Raw genomic sequence first — 24587 nt, forward strand, 5'->3', positions numbered from 1 at the left:
TAGGCAATGTCATAATGATCTTTTCATTGTTGTTGTTGCTGTTTATACTGGACGTTGAACTCAGGGTCTTCACACTGAACATCCTAGGTCTCTTCTTGTTCCCCTCCCCACCCCTCCTCTCCCCTCCCCACCTCTTCCCACCTGTCTTCTCTTCTCTTTTCTCTTCTCTTCTCTTCTCTTCTCTTCTCTTCTCTTCTCTTCTCTTCTCTGCTCTGCTCTGCTCTGCTCTGCTCTGTTCTGCTCTGCTCTACTTTGCTCTGCTCTGCTCTGCTCTTTTCTTCTCTTCTTTTGATACACAGTCTCACCAAGTCACTAGGTTGGTCAGGGTAAGCAAGTACATATGATTCCTCTACCTTCCAGAGTGCTGGGATTACAGGCATGCACCAACATGCCCATTATGTTAATCATTTTAAGAACAGAAAATGAAAATATTTTTTACTGAAGAACTTGAGTTTGCATAAATGAATAGTTGTGGCATTACATTTGTTGTGACTCTTGAATTAGCGATTGGCCAGGCAATGTAGAAAGGATGTTTGCAGTTAACATGCATACAGCTTTTAGAGTCATACTAAATAAGTTACATTTGAAAAAGACTGACAGTAAAGTGCACCCAGCATTAAATAGTGTCTGATTAAGATATCTTGGGAAATGAAAAGTGCCACAGCTGCTGGTAGTAATGTCTTTGTTACTGTTTTCTAATTTCTTGCAAAGAAAGAGAAGTCAGTGTAAATGACAGATTCTTCTAGTTATTTCTCAGGCAACTATATAAACTCATGGAGACAGATTGTCAAAGACTGTCTCCTTTTTCTTTCTAATTAATTTTCCACAACCTTTTTTTTCCCTTAATGGCATTCTACTAAAGCATCATTTCAGCCTTTGAATGTTGAAATGTCTTCCATTATTTTCTGTTCTAGAGAACTTTGCTTTCAAGCTCAGAATACAATTAAAATATTTACTAAGGTTAAATTCATATTTGAGTATAAGACACAATGTTCTCTACTTTGTTTATTTTATTTTATTTTTTATCTTTTTGAGACAGGGTCTTGCTACGAAGTTCAGGCTGGCCTTGAGCTCACTTTGCAGCCCAGGCTGGTCTCATACTTGCAATGATCTCCCTGCCTCAGCCTCTTGAGGGTTGGGATTCAGGTGTGCACCACCACACCCAGCAATATTCTCTTCTTTGTATATAAATACTTACTTTACCAAATGTAATACTATCATCTAGATTTGTTATAACACCAAACATAATTTTGAAAAAGGATTTAAAATAACATTTAGTATAAAGTTACATCTTTAAATTACAATTCATTACTTTTAATTAAGTTCTTTAGATTTATAGATATAAAGATGTAAAGAAAATATTGCAGCCTGAAGTTTAGGTTAAATTTTACTGATGAATTAAAAAAGTCTCTTTTGTTCTTATATGAGATGTAATCTTGTATGCTATAAAAGAAGAAACTAGTTCATTAATTTTTAAACAATATAAGAGCTCTAATCATGGTTAAATTATAACATGTCAAATTTCTTCTTGTTTGTAGCTTCCTGATATTTTCTTTAAGAAAATACATACCAATGTTTTAATGCCAAAGTAGCAAGTAAAAAATATTCTTTAAGACAACAGCTGGTGCACAACTACCAATCTATTGAGGATTACTAAAAGTAGAAGAATAAATCCCAGCTTTTAGAAGTCATAAAAGAAAGAGAAGACAACTGGTAGAGTCACAATAGCTGGCTCTTACTGACCAGAGCAGTGGGAAGAGAATCATTTTATTTGACAACAAAATTACCACCTTTACATCTACAACCACCCAGGCCCAGGACGCATTTCCCACTCTGTCATTTGAGGTAGGACTGAAAGATAGAGACATTGATACTTATTTAAAATTCTCTCCTCATGCATTGCGCATGTGAAGATTAAACTCTCTGCCTCTTTTTGTTAGACGGGTGTATCCCTTCCAGGCAAAGTCATTTAATGGTGTCATGTGAAACTCAATCTTTTTGGAATTATGGTGGTTGAAGGGTCAGGTTACAGTGGCAATGCCACAACACTGAAGCAGTCTTGATTTCTAGGTCAGCAAACAGAGACAAGTTTTCCTGAAGAGTCACTGTGACCAAGTAAACTTAGTGTGAGTAAGGAATAAATTATGAAAAGATTGAGTCATTTCGATTGTGAGCATGCTGCTACTGCAGCATAATTTAGCATATCCTGATGACTACAGATATTTGTACTAGAATTAGTAGGTAGCAAAAAACCTTACAACTTAAAGACAAAAGATGCTGACTTTGTTACTAAGCAATGTTCAGCTTCTGGTAATATATCAGTGGCCAGAAGCATGACAGAAGACTTTATTACTCACGGTACAACAATGAATTTTATGCTTATGTCGATTTTTTGTACCCCAAATCACATAGAAATCATGTGAAGAGGTCTAGATGAATGTTACATACACAGCGTTTTTGCAGGATGGTTGAAAAACCCCATGTTTAGGGACACAAATCTCTGAGAGGCTGTAAGAAAATCTGTAAGACCTTGAGGAAAATATCATCTTTGTGCTGCTTCATAAGCAGGTACTACATTTTCTAAAGCTGTATGCACATGGACATCCTTGAAAAAAAATCATCTGGAACAAAGGTAGGTGCAATACATGCAGAATGTAAGAAACCCACTGGGATTATCTTCCAACACACTACTTCTGCTTTATTGATGCAGTATTCAAAAGTCTTCCAAAATTTACTCTCTTATGAACTTTTTCAGAACCCTGCCCTGTAAGTCTATTTCCATCCTTTAAACTACACTGCAGTGTGTATGTGTGTGTTTGTGTGTTCAAGGTTGCTGGGCACTTTTTCCCTGTTTCTGTATTGTTTGGTCAACTGTTTCGGTGAGAACTGACAGTTTCTTGGTAGCAGGGACTATGTAACATTCATACTGATAATTCTTATAGGAAATGACCTATTTTTACATAGGTCTTGTCTTTTTCTTTTTCCCAGAAAATGTTTAATTAACATAGTATCACATGGAATTCTTTATGAATTGGACAAGAAAAAATCCTGTAATGAGATGTGATCAGTATATTAGAATACAATAAAACTCTTAAAATGGTTGTTTAAAGTGAAATTCTTTGGAATCAAGTGATATCCCTGAAGCAATAATGAGATATTTGTGATATGGTGCATCTATAGTGAAGAAAATGTAGGGTTTTATAATTACATATGTATTGCTCACCATTTCCATTGCTGGGACCTACAATTTAAAGGAGGAGAAGTTCAGTTTTGTGTTCATGGTGTCAGAGGTGTCTGTACATGATTGGCTGGCTCTGATGTGGAAAGATTACAGTGGAAGAATTTAGTAAAGAAAACTGCTCACATTATGATTGTCAGAAAACAGAGGACAGAGCAAGAGTGTGAGGCAGAGACACACCCTCTACCAGCATTCCCTTAGCAATCAACCTCATCACAATACCTTCAGCTATGAAGATAAATAGATTAATCCACTGGTGAGTGTGGCACCTCTCCAAGAGTTTTTAATCCAATCAAATGGACAATTAAGATTAACTTCCACTCCACCCCTTATCAGTTTGATATCAAAACATATCTTAAACTATACTTATTCTCCAAATACAGACAAGGTCATAGTTCCAACTAATATAATGGACCTATCCTGTGTACCACCAAATGCACTTTAATCTCATCCCTAAAATCTCAACAGTTCCAGCATTACCTTAAAGACTAATCCAAAATCTCCTTTGAGACTCAAGGCAAACTCTTAGCTGTGAAACCCTGTAAAAGTAAAATCATACTACACAGTCCCAAGGTATAGTGTCGCTGGGTAAACATTCCCATGCCAAAAGAAGAAATGCAGGCACAGAGAAAATTGTGACCAAAGCAAGACTCAAACTTAGAAAGACAAATAAGTCTTGTAGCTCTGTGTCTGGCATCCACAGCACACTGTGGTAGGATGTGAGCTCCAAGCAGAAGATACATCACCACCCGATGGCTTTACTGATCGCAGCCCACATGGCTTCTCTTTTGAGGTGGTTCTGTTTGCTGCTTGCAGCTTTCCTTCACAGACATTCCATGTTTCTGTCATCTTGGATACTCTGGGGTCTCCACTGCACATCTGGCTTCATTCCCTCAGCTTTATTCTTTTATCAGGGGCCACATAGCCTAGAGTCCCAGGCCTTTTTTCAAAATCTAAGTGGTAGTCTCTTTGACCCTATAATTCTGGCAAATTGTGCCCTGAAAAAAAAACTCGATCGTGTGAATGATTCCAAGTTCTGCCACTGTGGAAGAATGTAGCCAGGCCCTCCTGGGCCATGAATACAGCAAGCAGCCTTTGAATGCTTAGAGGGTTCAGCACAGTGAAATGAATCCTGGGAATCAAGTTCCATAGACAGGCTTTCAAAAGCTGGGACTTCACGGGGCTGTACCAGGTGGGTGATTTTGCATCTTTGAATCTGTGATGCATGTGATCTTGGTGATTCTTAAGATGTTTCAAAGCATCATTCTTGTCCTAGTTCAAAGTCTGTAGTCTTTTTCCTACCATTAATTAAGTGTATTGGTACAATTTAGGTAGACATAATGATCACCTTCATCATATCAAATTTGTGCCAGTACATGATATATTTTGATTCTTATTTTTTCCCATTCCCATCTCCTCCCTTCCAGCCCCTTTCCCATCTTATTTACAAAGATTTGCTTCCATTTTTTCCTTTTCTTCTTTCTTTCTCTTTTCCCTTCCTTCCTTCCTCACCTCCTCATGGTGTTTATATCTTCAGGAAACACATTACTTCTTTCCCCAACTCTATATGTAGTTACTCTAGGGCCAAAATTTAAGTTTTAAAACTCTCTGCCCTTCTCTTTTTTCCTCATTTTCACTATAAATTTGGCTAAAATCAGCCATCTGAACCCATACCACAGCTGAAACCTTGAATTATGTTAAAACTTTCTTCACCAGATCAATTCATCTGCCTTTCTTGAAGTGGCACACAAAGTCATGGGACATGGACAAAATGTAGACATTATCTTTGCCAGATAAAGGGATACTCTTTCACCCAACCTCAATAGGGGTTCTTATGAAACTGCATGAACCTGGTCTTTACTGTCCACACTCCAATCAGCACTGTGGTTGTCTTAGTTACATATTTCTTGTTGCTGGGACAAAATACCCAACACCCAAGGTTAAAGAAGGAAAAGTTTATTTAGCTCACAGTTTGTAGGGGTTTCGGTCTAAATCAACTGGCTCCTAAGCAGGGTGACATGGCAGAGGGGCAACAGTTCATGGCAGCAGAAGACAGCGTAAATAACAGGAGCAAAGAGGTGTGGAACAAGCCTCTTTCTGCCCCTTTTATCTTTCCAGACCCTGGGATTAGGTTGGTGCCAATCCAATCAATGGACTGATCCAGCAATCACTCACCCTTAATCCCAGCCTTGCACTCTGAATCAGTCACAAACTCTAGATTCAATTACCTCTAAAAAGCCTGCCCCCTATGAGTGCATGTGAATTTGGGATGTCTAGACTCAAACCGTAACAGTGGTCTTTTGAGCTCTTACCAGAGTCACACATCAGGCTTGGCTTGAAGCACTGTAGGGCTTCTCTAACCAACATCTCCACATCGTTACAACTCTTGAAAAGTTGTTCCAAAGCACATGGTCAGGTATAACCTCACCAATCACCCCACTTCTCTCATAATATTTTTCTGTATTGATTAGTTCTCATGATGGGACCTGACAATTCATCACTTAAAGTAGAAAGTCACAGTCACAATTTAAAGGAAAAAATGATTTATTTGGCTTACTATTAAGACTCTACAGTTACAATCAGCTGGCTCCAAATCAGAACCATCACAGTAGAAGGCTGCAGTGGAGTGAGGCTGCTCACTTCATGGTGATCAGGAAGCAGTGCACAGGACAAGAGCAGCAGTAAGAGGTGCACTTTCCACAGGCACAGGGACGGTGGCCTTCCCCCAACTGGGCACCACCTGCTAACACCACATCTACTTATGAGCACCAGTGGCTTAACTCTGATGAATATTATTATGGTTTGTGTCTGCATGTCCCCTCAAATCCTCATGTAGTCATGGGGAAGGCTTCTAGATATTTGACTGATCCATAGTCCAATGCTGGGATTATGGGCGTGAGTGCACACCCACCCTAAGGTGAATAGTTTGCGTATGTAAGGGAGAGAAAGAGGTTGCTTGCCGCCCTTCCTCCCTTTTGCACTTGTTGCTTTACTGTGTTCTGCTGCCATGAGCTGTTGCCCTCAGCCATGTGCCACTCTGCCTTGGAGCCAGTCAAGTATGGATTGAAACCTGCACAAACTGTGAGCTAAATAATCCTTTCTTTCCTTAATGTTATGCATCAGGTATTTTGTTCCAGCAATGAGAGAAAATAACCAAGACAAATATGATGACACATGATCCAGTTATCTTTCTAGGAGTCTTATGCTATATTCAAGTGGACATGTTAGCTTAACAGGAACAACATTATAAATTATAACTAGTGGTATAAAATTATTTCTGTTACTTCCTTAGGTGTTGTTGCTATCAGTCATTTTTTTTAACTGTTACTGTCATTAAGATGCTATAGTTCTGTAGGATGAGAAAATCTAACTTAAGCATTTCAAAATATGGATTCAATTTTTTAGTTTTCAGAATTCTATGATATAAAGATTTTATCATTCCAATTGTCTTTTTCTTCTGTTCTGGGGATTGAACCAATAGGCCGCTGAGCTGTATCTCATTTCCTTTCTTTTTTCTTTGCTTTTAAAACTTGAAACAAGATCTTGCTAAGTTGTCTGGGCTGGCCTGAAACTTGTAATTCTTTTGCATCAACCTCTAAAGTAGCTGGGATGACAGGCCTGCAATGCTGTGCCTAGTTTCATTCCAGTTTTCAAGTGAAGAAATGGAAACTTTACAGTAACCTGGCCAAATGTACCTAATATAGAGCTGGTAAGGACAATATTTAATGCTGAAATCTGAGTTCTTCGGCATTATCATAATGATTTGGTGGTGAGTTTATAGATGTTCACAAGTAAGGCCAAAATGAACTAGGGAGAGATTATTCTATTCATACTGATTATATTTTAAAACAAGTATCTATTTAGTTGGACAAATTGCAGTACCCCCTTTTGTTCTTAGCCATTGTGGAGGAAACATTGTTGATATATGACTGGAGCTTATTTTCAATTTTGCGTTACTTTCAATAGTGTATGTACTGTGTTGGTTAATAAGTCAGTAGTTAAGGAGCAGTACAAAAACAGGACCAATCCTGAATTCCTGTGAAAACCTTAGTCTTGCAATAAAAAAGTGTAGGACATTTTGAGTAGGTTGTCTAAAATGCCAATTAATGTACTGATACCTTCAAATTGAAGTCAGACCTTAGGATCCACAATCACATGATGGATTCAATGCTGCCTATTGCTCATGGGAATGGATAATGCAGAAAATAGTTAGAGACCCTCTCTTGGTGTTGGTGCCTTTGAGCACCTTAACTTTGGTGTTCTGATTTGTGTTGTCATCATTATACCATGTTAAACCAAGCCCTCAGATGCACTGCCATTCACTGAACCATTATAATCAGAGATAAGATATGCTTTAAAAATAGAAGATATGTTCTCTTTCGTGTCAAGACATACTATTTAAATTTAGGTGACTTTTAAAGTAAGAGACATTTTCTTTTCATAGTTTTTGGCTTTGATAGCATTTTTCCTTCATCAGACTCTTACCCTGCCAAGTTTTGAAGTTTGCATGTTCAGGTTATTGGAAGTTTTGTTTTCCTGAGTGCAAATGCAGTTCAAGTTTCTTAAAATAGGGAAAATTATTGCTCCCTTCCCCCTCTAGCTTAAAAAAGTGCTTATGGCTCCACACTATTTGATTTAGATTAAAACTAAAAATAGCTTCTTCCAAGCTGTGACTAAACAAGGAAAGTTTCTCCCCAAAAGAGCTTTTTAAAAAGACTTAACTTAGTGTAAAGGAGGTAGATGAAGAATGTCTTGTGAGATTAAATCCTGATGAAATATCCTCTCCTGGAAAACAGCTACAAGTCCAGACTACTAACGTTTTCTATGTCTGCAAGCTTCAATTGAAACTTGATTTTGCTGTCAATTTTCTGACCATGGTCAATATTAGATTTGTAATTGTGCAGTCGCCTAGGGTGCTGATGTACACACATTCGTAGGGAGGTAAGTTGCCAGTAGATATTAACCAAGGAAGACAAGATATCACTTAGATAAGAGGACTAATTTTAAGAGATGTATTCTACAAGGTGTTGGTTAATTACAATGTATTCTCATCTTAGAAATGGGTGAGAGAGTTGATTTTGAGTGTTCTCATCACAAAGAAATATAGGTGTTGAGGTGATGTACAAATTAAATTAATAAACTGGCTCTATGTAGCCATTTCAGAATATATACACATTTCAAAATATCATGTTGTACACAGTATATGTAGTTATTTGTAAATAAATGTTAATGAATACATTAGTGTCAAAGGAAATTACTAGCATTTTCATAAAGAGCATATTTTTTTCCAGTGCTTGATTTCAACCTCGGGTCTTCACACTGAGCTACATCCCATTGTTTTTTTATTTTGAGGCAAGTTGCTTGGTTGCTCACTCTGGTCTTGGGCTTCTAATTCTACTTCAGCCTCGCAAAGTTCTGGAATTATAGATGTGCACCAGAACACCCGGCTAAGAAAATGTTTTGAGAATATTTTCTTATAATGACTGTACTTCCATAAAGTAATACTATGAAGCCTGTGAAATCACTGTAAGGAAAATAAAACATTCAAGTGCTCTTCTCATAGTCTTTTCAGATGATTCCTCTCTCCTAAACTCCCAGCATCCACCTGCTACTGGATTATAGCAGACCCTCCTTCCTTAGATATATATAATCAATATGTGTCCCTCCTTTAGTCACATAGCACCAGTGATATTCTGTCTTCTCATCTCATGTTTTGTTACCATGATATCCTTCCTTTCATCTCCTTCAGTTGCTCAGATATACTTAGTAGTGTTTCACTCAGCATTCCTCCAGCATTTATCAGTATGTATTCAATGTCCGCTCTGGGTTAGACACTGATGTAGGCAGAAAGTATCTGGGGACGTACAAGATAGTAGGTACCTGTCTCAAAGAGGTTTATATTTTTGATAAATAAGTAAACAAATATAAATGAAAAAATATTACTGATTGTGATGAGTGCCATGAAGGAGTTAATTACAGTGATGATAGCGTGTTGGTTGGTTTGATACTTTTGTACTGGGGAGGAAGTTGTTGGAGGTAGCATATATGATAAGAGTGTAAGGGAAGACCTCTCTGAATTTTTTTTCTCTAAAGATTGAAATTTCAGCATAAACCAGTTAAATAAAGACTCCCAACCTATTCCAGGATGTATATCTGGAGAAATATGTCCTAAAATGATGAGACACCTTGGAAAGGTAGAGAAGAGACTACATTTACAGACCTTAAAGCTACCATAACACAATTGCATTTTGTTCTAAGAGAACTGAGACACTATTGTGAAATCCTTGATTTGCCCAATTCTGAAATAAAGGTTGTCTAGACATTATGGAATCTGACGAGTTTGTTTGTTGAGAATGCAATTCCTTAATTAAATTAGGGATTCTCTAATGAATTAAATTCCAGGCAATGTGCAAAGCTATGTTGCACATTATGTTTAAATGAGGCTATTGAAAGTTTTTTCCTGAATCTCATTAGGCAGTAAAGTACTTATTCTAATTAAATATGAGGCAATGCCTTGACATTGTTCTACCCAAAGGTTACATTGGAAGTATTGAGGAATTTGGAAAATGCACTGGTTCTGCATCAGTGACATCTATGGTGTCCATTTGGCCTGAGAAAGTTTGCATTAACTTGTGGATTTTTAAATTTGTTCACCTGGAAAATTTGCTTACCAAATACCATCCTCCAAATAATGCCATATAAGTCAGTACCAGTCACAGAGAAGTTTAAGGACAGTAACTTTCTTTTTAACAATTTTTTCTACTTTTATTAGCACATGCAATACATAATGATTATATTCACTGTAGGAAATTGGTACACGTATGTAACACATTTCAATTGTGTTTTTTACCCCCTTCCCTCTGAAACTCCCCCACAAGTTTCTTCTACATAGGAAATTTTCAACTGAAGGGAGTGTTGTAGTCACTTTCTCATCCCTGAGACACAATACCCAATGCTCACAGCTCAAAGGAGGAAAGGTTTACGTTGCTGCAGTTTTAGTCTGTGGTTACCCAGTTCTACATCCAGAGGGCATGGTGGAACAGTCTAGTGGAGGGAAGCTGCTCGTATTCTGTGGATCAGGCAGCAGAGTGGGAAGCGAGGGTCCATGAAGGGACATATGCTCATGCAAGTCACACTCCCGGTGACCCACCACATTGGACCAGACCTTACCAACAAGGTAGCTATAGTACTGTCATAATTCAGTCCCTTTCCCAAAGCCCCACACATGAGTGCCTTGGGCCTTTGGGGGACATTGTGGATCTAAGCTCTCACAGGGAATTTACATATAAATATGACTAAGGGCAATGTCGTTGGGAATTTTAAGATAGCTTATACATGTTTATGTTCCATTATAGTTTTGAAATCTTTCTTCAAGTTTCAACCAACACTATCACATATCCTAGTGTGAAAAACTGTTCTTAGTTGCTCTTCCTTTAACCCTTCCCTAGATTTTCCCTATCCATTCTTAGGTGATATAGATGGATGAGACCCATAGAAGGTAAAGGAGAAAACATTAGATCTGAGGTTGGCTTTCTTCACACAATCTGGCCCTGTATTCCAAAAGATACCATTTTGTCTTCTATGGGTCTTTTCCCCATGGTTAAATTCTTATTTCTTCTTTAGTTTATGTTTTATAAGAGATATTTAACAATGGAACATGAAATACACAATATCCTTTACCACTGTCCTGTAAAACTTAAGTATCCTGTGCTAACTGTACCAATCATAGCAGTTGCCCAAACTGGCTTGTACTTACAATCTTCCTACATCAACCTCCCAGAACACTGAGCTAACAGACATAGGCTACCAGGCCTGGCTAACAGAGAACTTCTTAAGACACTGATTACTAACTCCATCCTCCAGTATGGGGCATGGAAGGTCTAGGATGGGCCATGGTAATACCTAATGAATTTTCAGATGATGCTGGTGTCACTGGTCCAGAAATGAAAGCCACTGATTTGAAACAGTAATTGCCATTCCTGTGACTTGTTAAATTACAATAAACTTCACCCATCAGTTATGAATGAGTATATGTAAATGAAGCAATACACTTTAATAGTCATGCTAACTATATAAAGTTTAGCTAAGATACCATACGGTAACTGAAGCAACTGAGTCTAAATTTTCTTTCCTGAAAACTATCCTGTTATGCATTAGTATTAATCCTGTTTCAGTGTTCTCTGTTTTTTTTTCTAACATGCTTTGGTTTTTCCCCAAATAGTAAAACAGCATTAAAAATCACCCAATTTAAATAGTTGTAAACTTGTCTCACCCTCTGTAAATATCAAAAGAAATGAGGTAATGGAATAAGTTTGTTGGGGCTGTTGATACATTCACATTGGACAGGCTCTTATCCCACTATCAGGGAGTTATTGCTGCCTTGGGCCCATGAGGCCAAGATTTTCCTAGATATTTTAAAACCCAGCAATAATCTTTCAGATACATGCAACACTAAGCTGGAAGCTGTGTGGTTTGTTTATAGTTTCCAGTGGAATGCAGATTTCAACTTGGAGTCCTTTCCCAGCTCAGCCTCTTAGCTGAAGTTTAGTGTCAAGTGAATAAAAGATGATTGCTCAGCGATTATCATCAGCCATCAGTCCTTAAACCCACACCTTTTAGAGGATACGTGATCCTGCTGCAGGGTGACTAAGCTGCTTTGTCTCAGTGTAATGTGTAATCCCTTGTTATGCCTGCTTTCCCTTTGTTTAGTAACTTTGTTTGGGTAATGGAATGGGTGATGACTTTAAAAGAAAGGAACATCTTAGCTTTACCCTGTTTTGTTTTCTTCTTTTCTGTATGAGGAGTAAGTGAAATTATTAGCATGCTTTTATTGAAACACCCTTGGAATTTTCTGTAAAGCTTTTCCTGAAAGGGTTCATTAATTTTACTTATTCCTTTAACCATCCGGGTTTAACTACAGTTCATTTAGTTTTCATATTTGCACCATCCATTTTCCATAATAATGAGAGACCGTGAGAATGGAAATAAATTAAAATCACAGTCCTGTAATTATTACCCACAATCTTGCATAGCTCTCTAACCCTCTACACTGAAAATCATGTGATCTGGCCTCAGCCTCATTTATCTTTGTCTTACACAACAATCAACATGGAGTTGTTATGCAGGATAGTTGCTATTTTATAGGCAGATCGAGTTGTAAGAATCCCTCCAAAAACCCTTTTTGCTTTTCTTTCTTCTTTATTAAATAAGAGTAATGATCTAAATCTCTCAGTTTTCTCAAAGGGACCAAGTAAAATAATGTACAGAAAGCACTTAGACCCATGCCATGTAATAATTGAACACTCAGTCTATTTTGGCTTTTAATTATGAATAGCTGTTTTTAATTTTATTTAGCTGTGCTTATTACTTTTATTATTATCATTTGGCTAATGGTTTCAAACTTTTCTCTGGTAAAGGTTTTCCTGGAAAGTTCATTTACTAAGAAAACAGAACTGGGATTCTCTTTAAATTTTCTTTCTGTGGCCCAGTGTTTTGTTAATTCATATTCCTATGGCTTGAATTCATGGTTTTTTTTTTTTGTTGTTGTTGTTGTTTTTGTTTTTTCTCCGGTACCAGGAACCGAACTCACGACCTTGCTCTTGCCAGGCAGGCGCTTTTGCCGCTGAGCTAAATCCCCAGCCCCAGCTAAATCCCCAGCCCCTCATGTTAATATTGACAGCAACAAAACATTCTGATCTGTGGCACATCTTATGGTTGAGGTATATAAGTAAAGCAGAGGCAGGGCTAAAAAATAAATGCTTGGTGATCTCTCTTTTTAGAAGGCAGTTTCCTCTTTAGATTAGGAGGAGGTGTAGCTCTTGGCAGTGGCTGTACTAAGCACATATTGCAACCTGCAACATCATTTCATGTACTACTTCAATCACTTAGCAATGAAAACCTTCAAGGAAAGTAATGCTATGTATAGTAGTTTGTGCTAATCCACTTGCATGATTCACTAACACATAAAATTTCATTTCACTTTCTTTTCTTTTAAGGTTTAGTTACAAAATAATTTCAGAGAACCTAGTTATCCTCTACTCTGCCTTTTAATTGAACAAGTCCTTCAGTTTTTCTGGATGTCAACATATTAAGTCACAAATCAGTAACAGTGAGTTTAGAAATAAGGCTAATTATATGATTATAAGGCTAATTATTAGATATGGGGGTTACACTACCTCAGCACCTTGGAAGTTTCTTCCAAGGTTGCTCAAAAGGTGCCTAGATTATGAACAGCACAACTCAGGGATGCAATGAGCAGATATGACTACCTCGTTTCATCCATGAAGTTGAGGGAAAGCAACTCATTGTGGGACTCTTTGGTAGAATCCAAAGAATCACGCTGCCCCTTCTCTTGCACGAAGAAGCGTGGTCCATTGCAGAACTGATTTGTGCATATTAAGAAAACAACTGAGAGAACACAAAGGCATTAACTGTAATTAATAGATTTACTTTCTGTTTTTTTACCACTTAATCTTTAAATGGAGAGTTTTTTGAGGCTTTCTTAGAATTCAGGATTTACATGTAGCATAAAGATGGCTTAAGGCAGAGTTATTAAGTGAAAGACATTACAAAAGATCTCATTAATCTAAATAGATTCTTTTCCTTTCTTGAAGAAGTGCAGCCATTCACTTTTCTACGCAAAAATATAACGGATTCCAGAAAGTTCTATCTATGCATTAGCAGCTTACAGCACTTCACATGTAGGAGACTATGGACTCACACTGTAAATCCAGACCCACACAGCTGTTAGCAATAAAAGGGCTGTAAGTGGAATTCAGGATGGAGGCCAGATCTGCCTCTGTAGCACATCTTTTTTTAAGTGTATGGTTCCACATTTCCCTTCTTTGCTTGATTTCATGAACTCAGAAATTGCCACAGGGAAAAAAAAAATCATAATCAACTCCTTCTATTCGCTGGAATGGTGCCAATGGAAAATTAGTGGCGTTTTCTATAATTATTGAATACTCTCAGTTGATGAATTCTTGAGCACTCTGGGATTTCATCTGGAGAGACCCATATGGTACAGAATCTTGAAATTGGTATAATGTCTGCTATGTCATCTCCTCTGTATCTGACCTGATCTAAGCATTCATACCTCCAGCCCTTTCTGGCTTTTCCATGTGCCCTTGGGAGGGTCAGGATTGTGCCTGCAGATATGGGGGTTACACTACCTCAGCACCCCAGTCTGATCCATCTGCATCCACATTGATTGTACTTCTTTTATCACTGCTGGGCTAAGAAGAATCACCATAGACAGTAATATCAGGCTCTTCAGTAGAGTCAGAGAGACTGGGATATAACACCTGAAAGTATGGGGAAATTAACACCCCTGGGGGCAGACTCTCATGCCTGAGTTACAAGCAACTAGAAAAAGCCTGCAAATATGGTCTCCTTTCTTCTACCTGACTGATGGACTCTTCTGAAATTTAGAAGTGAAATACTGCTCCACAGATATTCTTCTTGTCTAACTAATACAACAACTTTAAAAAAAAATTGTGGCCAGTTCACCAACTTACTACTTTTTATTTGTCTTCTTTCCCTCCTGTTTTATTTTCCTTAGCCCTGCATTCTTGTTTCCCTGACATGCCATTACCATGTAAGAGTCATATATGAGACTCTGTTTTGCAGAACTTGGGGAAAACTGGTCTACAAAAGAAGAAAATTAGACTTTAGCAATTAAATTACTTTTCTAAAATAATGATCAAGTATTGAAAAATGAATAAAGATTTTTGTCTTATTTCTTTGGAATTAAGTTACTCGAGACTAAGGAGCGCATTTTGATTTCTTTTAGTACCCAGACAAATCAGGTTGCGAGATCACTTTGGGGCATTTGACAATCTTGAATTTTTCTGTCTGTTGAAACACACTACCTTGAGTAACAGGCCACCATTCTTCCAGCTAATGCCCATCTTGATGACCCTCTGAAGGGTTTGTATGACATAGCTCATGCATTTGTCATGGGTTCATCCTTCATTTTCTTTCCATAACAACCATCAAGTTCTGTGATTACATGATCAGTTACAGGTAAGTGCAGTAAGGTAGTTTCTTAAAGCATGATTTACCACTTCCACTGATTCTGTAATTAATTACAAGTACTATTTATGAATTCAGTATTTAGTCAGATGTAGAATTCTGTTATTTGTAACCAAAATAATCCAAAGAACCTCAACAATATGATTACTCTGGAAGACAACACAGAAAGAGAGGCTATTGTGTAGGAAAAACCCTGGATTTTTGAAAGCTTCAAATTCCGATATTTCTCCTTCTTTTAAATAGATTCTAAAAATTCTCAATTTGCTTTTTATTCTATTGCTTTCTAACTTAGGTCCTTATTGCCTTTCAGCTGGATTATAGAAATAGCATCTGTCTTTAGCTGTCAGTGTCCTTTACTTCTGAGGGTAACAACTCTGCACAGATCATGTTGATCATTATTGTAGCACGTAGCACTACCTATCTCAGTTCCTTCCTATCAGGTCTTCATAGCCTTTTTGATTTGCTTATAACAGCAAAAAGCTATTAGTTTACAATTAATTTTTGTGCAGAACTTTTTCCTTGCAAAATCTTTCAAATAAAAATGATTTCCTAGGCATTGTCCATATGAAAACACTTACTCCAGACTGGAGACCCTGAGCATTATTAACACTGTCTGGTGTCAGCCTTTGGTGCCACTACCGTATCTTGTTCTACAGTTATATTCAGAGGAGAGGAGTGTTAGTGATCTTCCCGAGGAATGATTTTTCCCATCTAGCTGAAGAACACGTTGCAATTCAATTTCACATTAAACTTATGGAACTAGTTTTAAGTAAATCTAAAACTGATTTATAATAACGATAAACGTAGATGGAGTGAACACCAGGAAGTACAACATGAAACATTTGCTGAGCACAGTTAATGGGCACTTTTATGGGCCTAGAAGTCTAAATATAAAGGACTGATTCAGGTCAGTGAATATTATAACTAAATTTGTTGCATTTAAATTTATTGTAAGTTTTTAAGTTCTTTCAATTTCATTGCTTTCCTAAAGATAGTTCTTTGGAAATAACAATCAAGCAGATTTCTAAATTACCTGAATTTCCAGTTCTCATATTCTAATAATGATATGCACATTCTTGATAGATATCAGTGATTCTCCTTTTCAATTATATATTTAAAGGGACCATTATTGTTATATGTCACATAGGCTACATTTATTTTAATGATTTCTATAATTTTCTACATATTTCATTATTTTTAATGTGGTACTTGGATTAATTTTTAAACACATAAAAACATACTTTCTTATCTAATGTTTGTTTTTCTTTCTACACAGAAATTTCATAACAGTTTATTGAAGAATATCATTATGTCAGACATAAAACTTCAATGACATGATGGAGAATAACCATGCTTTTAACATACCTTCGGTGTTTCAATTATCTCAACCTTGGTCTTTCAGATGGAAGGGTATTAATGGTGCAAACCACATCTATGCAAGTTTTAGTTCCATTACTAGGGATGAAGTGATATGCTTCTGCCATTATTCTCAAATCCTGTGCTATTCTAACCCATTTCCTTCCTTAGACCCCATGAAGATTTCAATGTGTTAATCCTATGGAAGCCCCTATGCTATGGTTGCCAAGCACTGTCATTTTCATTCTTCCTATGTATCTTTCTGATTGACTTCAGTCACTAGTTAATTTATGTAGCTCTGGTCAGAGGCAAAATGCTAATAATTTTATACATCAGTTTAGGGAGTCAAAAGTGCTATCAGGTCGAACTGAGGATTTTATATAGAGAATCACTTGTTTTTCCCACTTATGTAATAAAAATAATTGGTTATTTAAATTAGACTTTTGTAATTGAATAAAGAGAAGCATGACAACTGAGTTATGAAATTAACATTTAAAGTAGTCAAATAGCATGGTGTTGGGTGGATAAACAAAATAGTTTACAGAACGAAATACCTGATGCTCACTCTATTACATAGAGATGGTGTTATAGCTTGGGTCTGGATGTCCCCCCAAAGCCTCACGTGGTGATGAGAGGTGGGCTTTTCAGGGGTGGCTATAATCAAATTTTGTGACTGGTTCATTGTTTATTGCTGGGATTGGGAGTTTGATTATTATCCTTGCCCTAGGGTGGGTAACCTGCCTCTACTATAAGGGAGGAAAAGAGACTTGCTTCCCCCTTTTGCTCTTGCTACTTTTGGTATTTCTGCTGCCATGAACAGTTGCCCCTCTTTCATGCCACCCTACCTTAGAGCCAGATGGTTATAGACTGAAACCTCCACAATCTGTGAGATAAATAAACCTTTCCTTCCTTAAATTTGAATGTTGGGTATTTTGTCTCAGCAATGGGAGGAGGAGAAAAGGCAAAATATGTAGTAGCTGGTACTAAGACATTCATTAGGTATTTGTGTGTAAATTTTTCACATCTGAAAAATATTGTAACATTTAACAAGAAAATCCTTTATGGTTCTGTATTTTACCCTTCATGCTTATATTATTCAGTTCTGAATATCTGGAATAGTGAGTATACTGCTGAAGGAGATATATATATATATATATAGATAGATAGATAGATAGATAGATATAGATAGATATAGATATATAGATATATAATATTTAATCTTGATTTAATGCACTGTGATCTATGATTAAATAACTGCAACACATGACTTGATCTTATAAAGGAAATATTGTTTGCTTATAAAGTTAGTGGGTAATTTAAAAACTGGGCATGGTGGCATACGCTTGTAATCCCAGCACTCGGGAGGTTCAGGTAGGAGGATCCTTGTGAGTTCGAGGCCAGCCTTGACTACAAAGTGAGCTCAAAACCAGCCTGAACTGCATAATGAAACCCTGTCTCAAAAAGACCAAAAAAATTTAGTAGTGATCAATGCCTGAAGTTTTATCTTTTTTTTTAAAAAAAAGGAATTCTTTGTTTCATTGTACATGTTTGACATTGATCTGTGCTTTATAGAAAGTGTCATTTGATTAGTAATCTTCTCCTATCTCAAAATTTTTCACCATTTTTACTACAATAGGTCACTGTCTGTCCTTCTAAAAACTCGTTCTTACATTTGATTAAGTTATTAACTCTTACATATATATGGCAATGTTGAAGAGTTTTATTAGTTTTTTTTCAAATTCTCTGAGTCAGTTTACCAGGAGAATAGTATATCATCAAATTAACTTTCTGGCTTTCCTAAGTGGAAGATGGAAGTGAAATGGAGCAGAGGTTCGGGGAAAAGAAACCAAACCCTTAATACCCCTATTACTTAGTCACATATTGTGAGAAACGATCATGGGACTGTGTTTTAGCAACACTGGTCATTCATTCCTTTATTTCAATAATTCGTTCATTAATGAAATACACTACACTACACGTTAACACTATGTGTTGAATGCCGTCGGCACTAAGTTATAAGTAAAAGTTAAATACGACATGGTCTGTCTTAAGCCAAGGGAGCTCATAGCCAAAAACAGACTATCTTCCTTCACAGATTAAATTGCATGTATGGCACGACTCAGGAAATTAATGCAAAATCTTAACTTCCTCCTGAAAGTATCAGTAATTAAATTTTGGAAGCGTGATATTTATGTGGCACAAGAGATATTTCAAAATTAAAGCTGACAAGAATAAATTATGGACTGAGAAGTGATGTTTAAAAAACCAGACTGAGGTAATTTTAAAAAACAGGGATATTTTGATTTCTTTTGTTAATAAATTTATTCAATAAATTGAGTCAGATTGAAATCCTCAATTTCTTAATTTAGCTTTCAGCTTCAAAACAATTTATTTGTAATTTTCTATAGTATATTCTAAAGATTTGTCACTGAAAATTGCCAATGTTTTAATGTCATCTTGTATTTAATCAGTATTAATTTGTTTTTATTGCTCTCGTAAATTTATTTTTTCTTTTTGACAGTTGACTTGTTTGAGTCAGGTTCCAAAAAATAGTCCACACTTTGCATCTGATAGTTTATCTCATAAGAATTTTTAATCTATAGGCTTCCTCTCCCAGTCTTTCATACTTGGCAAGTTATACGTCAAAGAAACAGGCTCTTTTGACCTGTAGCATTTTCCTGTGTCCTAAATTTTGCTGATTATATCCTGTGAACTTGTTGATATATATTCACCTTTCTTTGAGTTCCTGGTTAATGTAGATGTTTGATCATATTCAGCTCCAAGTTTTATGAGAAAAATCTTCCATAGCTGGTCCTGAGTGACTTCTGCCAGGAGGTACATAGTGCTTGGTTGTTTCTAATACTAGGAACATTGTGAATCCTTGTTTATTTTCCTTGTATTACTAGCCTTAAAAGTGATAATATTTTAAATCAATCATTCATTTTGTATTTACTGGACTGTTTTATAAAGAAGTCCTCCTCAAACTACTAATTTACTGTAGTTACAACACTTAAAAGAAAGGGAAGTCAAATACTTCTTCTCCCTTCATTAATCAGTTAACAGAAGTGAGTTAATTTCTAAGAATCCTCCAAATGTACTATTTTTTTCTTAAATATTATTAGGAACTGGTGAAATTTAGCACATTTTCTGTATTTGAATCCATTGCAATTTTTGTATCACTGATGTTCAATTTGACACATGAAACCGTTTTCTTTAAAGAAAAAAATCTAAGTCCTATTTAGTAGCAGTTTTTACTTTCTGTAAGGTGATACTTTGTGATCCTTTGTACATTTTCTGTCTAAAACTTCAATCTGTTATTTTTCTAAGTAACTCAGGTGACACTGAAAGTGGGAAATTGTGTTAAGGACTACAATCTGCTTATTGTCACACATGTGTGAACACATTATGAGTTATTTCTCTGATCTCATTAAACAAATAACAAAATCTGGGGGCTGGGGATTTAGCTCAGCGGCAAAGCGCCTGCCTGGCAAGTGCAAGGTCGTGAGTTCGATTCCCAGTACCGGAGAAAAACAAAAAACAAAAAACAAAAACAAAACAAAACAAAATAACAAAATCTGGACATAGTATGTGTTCAATTTTTAAATTTGGAGGCATTTATTATGAACAACAGCAAATATTAATATTTCTGTCTTTGTTTTGATACTCAAAAATACTTTTCTTTGTTTCATTACTGACTTTTGTAAATGGGACATGGGACATGTGACTCTAAAAGAGATTGTGGAAGTGACACTTTTTAGGTTCAGATTTTTCTTGGTCTATTCCAATAGAGGGAATGGAAATTCTGTGTTTGTTCAAAATCCTAACAGAACACTTTAGTAATCACAGAAAATCACCTTTGATCTGTATTCGTTATACTGTGCCCATGAGAATTCATTATTTTCCCTCTAAGTCTGAAATTTTTTACTAATATACTACCATACCATAATCCTGAGTGATACAGCAGTTTTTTAAGTTACAAAATGAATGCTGTGTTATCTTTCTTTTTCCTTAAAATTAGCTAGCACAAATAAATTTTTATTCTATGCTAAAAATAATTTATTAGCTATTATAACTTTATATTCTTTCTGATGTATGGTTTTCAAACTTGTAGCATAGTAACCATAAATTCTTTGTAAACATAGCTTTTGGTTTATTTTGGCAAGTCCTCTATGATTTTAAGTGAGCATGAATGTAGTCAATCATTTCTACATTCTTCAAAGTATAAGGTGTTGATTACTTGGCTGAACATTTCCATTTTTTCTGGACTATGGAGATACAATAAAGAACATCTCAGAATATTGTAATAGAAGTCAGTTTTAGTGCAAACTTATTTTGTTCTGGGAAAATATTTTGGTGATTCATGTGAATTCCTGTACCCATACTTACCTCCTTCCCCTCATGTATCAAGCTGGACAGTCTAAAAATGATTCACATAAATGTGGGTTCAAAGCCTGAACCTCTTGCCTACAGGCAGACAACTCACCCCGACAAACAGACAGCTCACTGGTGGAATTTTGCTCCAGAGCACTGTTATGAATCACACCATGGTCTGACTTTAGCTGAAACCATATACTTGCTCAGCTCATCCTCTTCCTTACATCACTACTCTCACTCTCTTACACATTTGTTTTTCTTTTCCTGAGGAATAATCCATCAGACCAACAAAGGAATCCAAGTGTCTGTTTTAGCCTCTGCTTCCAGAATATCTGATATAAAACAGCTGGTTTGGGAGTGGCCTTAGGAAACAGTCTCTAAGGATTGGATTTTGGAGTTAAGTTTCCCATTGCTACATGACAATAGGGACCACATAACCAAAGGAGGTGGAGAATCTAAGTGCCCTCCTCTCTGGAATACTGCACAGATAAAACCATTAAGCTTTTGCATTTGCAGCGATGAGAGACAGGATGCAGGTGGAAGGATGCACTGACTTGTACAGCATGCCAGAATTTGGAGATGTATAGTGAGGTAGTAATTTCGAGCCTGGGATCAAGTGACTATGACTCAAAACTGAGATGTGAAAATTAAAAATGGTAGGTTGAAACCCTGCAGTCACACATTCAAAAAGACAAATGAATGTCAGGGGTTCTCACTGGCAGTGTTTTAAAAGGATTCATCCCCTATTAGCTGAGGAATGAAATTGAAATAACAGGCTTATTACCTAAGTAAGAGAAGCAGAATGTCAGATGACAGAGTTCACTTTTCAAATATATGCCAAAGTAAAGGCTCCATAAGCAAGAAGCCAGACCACGAAACATAGGGGTGGACATGATTTCTAGGCCATAGAACTTCCCAAACCTGAACTTGCTGGCCTGAAGAAGGGACCCATTCTTCCCCCATTGAAAGATACAATTGCACCCTATCTGTCCTGCAGAAAGATTATCCAAAGCCTTCAAATGTGTTAGGTGGCTTACAAGACCATGATGCTTGTCTTAGCTCTCCAGGCTGCTATAACAAAGTAACACAGATTGGTGACTTGAAAACAGCATAAATTTATTTCTCATACTTCAAAGTTCGAGCAGGTTCCATGTCTAATGGTGGCCTCTTTCTTCATAAATATGCATGTTCTTATTCTAGCCTTACCTTACAGAGAGGCTGAGATGTCTCCCTGGGCTTTCTTTTATAGAATTATGAGGCCCAATCATATGAACCCCACCCTCATGAACTAATCACTTTCACTAAACCCCACCTTCTAATACTATCACTTTGGGGATAGGGTTTCACCATATGAGTCTGTAACGAACATAAATATTCTAAAAGTATTCTCTACCTGCCTACTCCATCCTCCTAAGAATGAGAACAGGAACTGTTACAAACATAAGTAACTGTTCTAATCACAGCTTCTGTTCAGAAGTAGCACTTTAACAAAGCAAAGTTAAAGGACTATGTTATGGTTGATACATTGTGTCAACTTGGGGAGTCTAGAGGTTTGGCTAAGTAATTTAGCAGGAAGCCAGAGTGCTTACTTTGTATACATCCTGAGCCTGTGGAAGAGGAGGGCATGGAGATTATGTGAGACCTACACGCCCCTTGGGTGGGGGTAGCCTGTTTACAAAGTAAGGGAGGGAAAGAAGCTGCTTGCCGCCATTCCTCCGGTTTGCTCTGGCTGTTTGCTGTTTGGCTGCCATTCCTCCCTTTGCTCTTGTTGCTTTGCTACCTTTTGCCTTGGAGCCAGCCAAGTATGGACTGAAACCTCCACAAACTGTAAGCTAAATAAACCTTTCCTTCCTTCATTTTGGACGTTGGGTATTTTGTCTCAGCAACGAGAGAAAAGTAACCAAGACAGACTACATGATCATGTGTTTTTTTTTTTTTTTTAACAAAAACACAGCCTCTAATATGGCTATTGATCCATTGAGTGCATCACCTTTCAAATTCATTAAAAAGCAGCTCAGGTGTAATAATTGATGACATTTATACCATAGTCTTGCCACAGAGCTATGTTAAATTTTCTGCTCTTTGTCACACTATGGAGTGAAATGTGTCCTGGTGCAGCTAGATATTCACAGAACTTTTATTGGCCCAGGCTTAGTTATGTCATATTGATTTTTTTTTTTTTTTTTTTTTGGTTTTTTGGTTTTTCTCCGGTACCGGGAACCGAACTCACGACCTTGCACTTGCCAGGCAGGTGCTTTTGCCGCTGAGCTAAATCCCCAGCCCCTTATGTCATATTGATTTAACTGATGAACAAATAATGTAAGTTTTGAAGTATTTACTAACAAATATGCACTTGAGAAAAGAAGAATAAAGTATAACATTCAGAAGGCTATTATATTGTCATTTGGGGAACTCTTTTGTATCTCCCTCCAGTAAAACAGGGGAACATAATTGGAAGACTAATTCAAATTTATGTTTGGAAATACTAGCCCAGCCATCTATGATTATTAGTTTTATCTTTATTTAATTATTATTTAAGTTATACAAGTTCAAGTGATGTGGAAAGTCATAAGATACAAGTGTAGCCCAAAGAAAATATGGCTCAACATCCACTAAAACAGCATTGCCTATAGGCTTTATAATCGTGCAGACTCTATGGTCATAGCAGGATCTGTGGTTTGAAACAAAATCAAGAAGACATAAGGAGCCTATCATTGGAAATTCTTAGTATCCTAATGCTTGTTCATTGCATCTTCAACAGGAATTTTTAAAAAGTTTATTTTAAAAATAAAAGAACAAAAACGTATTAATAAATAGACATCCACTTACAAAATAGAATAAGAACAATACAAGCAATACTGAATTACAGACAAAGTGGTAGGAAATGAACAATAGTTATTGTATTACATATTGATATCTTCAAATCAGTTTCTCAGGAAAACAAATATGGACATGTAAAACTGACCAAATAATTAATCATTAACTGTTCCTTTCATTAAAGTGATAGAAGTCATAGTACAGCTATGCTAGGTGTCCTATATATACATATATACATAATTTTCCCCTTCTTTCTTTTTTTTCCTTCATTCCAGTTGCTCTTTACTTTTGAGCAATTACCTTACTTTTCACAATGTCTATTATACTGCCTCAGTTTTATTCACTCGTTCAGATTCTTACACTAGTGAGACAATATGTTGCTTACCCATGCAGGTCTGATTAATTTCACCTAAGTATGGTCTCTAGTTGTGACAATTTACCTGTAAAAGCCTGAGATTATCTTTCTTTATAGTTGAGAGTAATATTCCATTATATAAAAATACCACAATTTTTTTATCCCTTTCTCAGTGGATGGACATTTGGGTTGCTTCCACAATTTAGCTATTAGAAATTGCACTGCTATAAACATGGGGACACATATATCACTGTGATATGATATTTTCAGATCTTCTGGGAAAATACCCAGCAGGGGAATAGCTGGGCTGAATGGCACCTCTAGACCTAGTTTGCTGAGGAATCTCCAAACTGATTTCCAGAGTGGTTTCACCAGTCTGCATTCCCACCAGCAGTGGAGAAGAGTTCCTATTTC

The 24587-nt window shown here is 36.6% G+C and overlaps 1 long non-coding RNA gene across 1 annotated transcript in view; it reads left to right on the forward strand.

The window, feature by feature from the left end:
• LOC102022671 overlaps window positions 1–24587 on the forward strand; it is a 37197-nt gene that overhangs the window by 5257 nt on the left and 7353 nt on the right. The window contains exon 2 of the long non-coding RNA XR_259589.1: window positions 1539–1845. This is a non-coding gene — a long non-coding RNA (uncharacterized LOC102022671). The remainder of the gene's footprint in view (window positions 1–1538; window positions 1846–24587) is intronic.

Source organism: Chinchilla lanigera, unplaced genomic scaffold, assembly GCF_000276665.1.
Source record: "Chinchilla lanigera isolate Chin_1 unplaced genomic scaffold, ChiLan1.0 scaffold00006, whole genome shotgun sequence".
Classification (NCBI taxonomy): domain Eukaryota; kingdom Metazoa; phylum Chordata; class Mammalia; order Rodentia; family Chinchillidae; genus Chinchilla; species Chinchilla lanigera.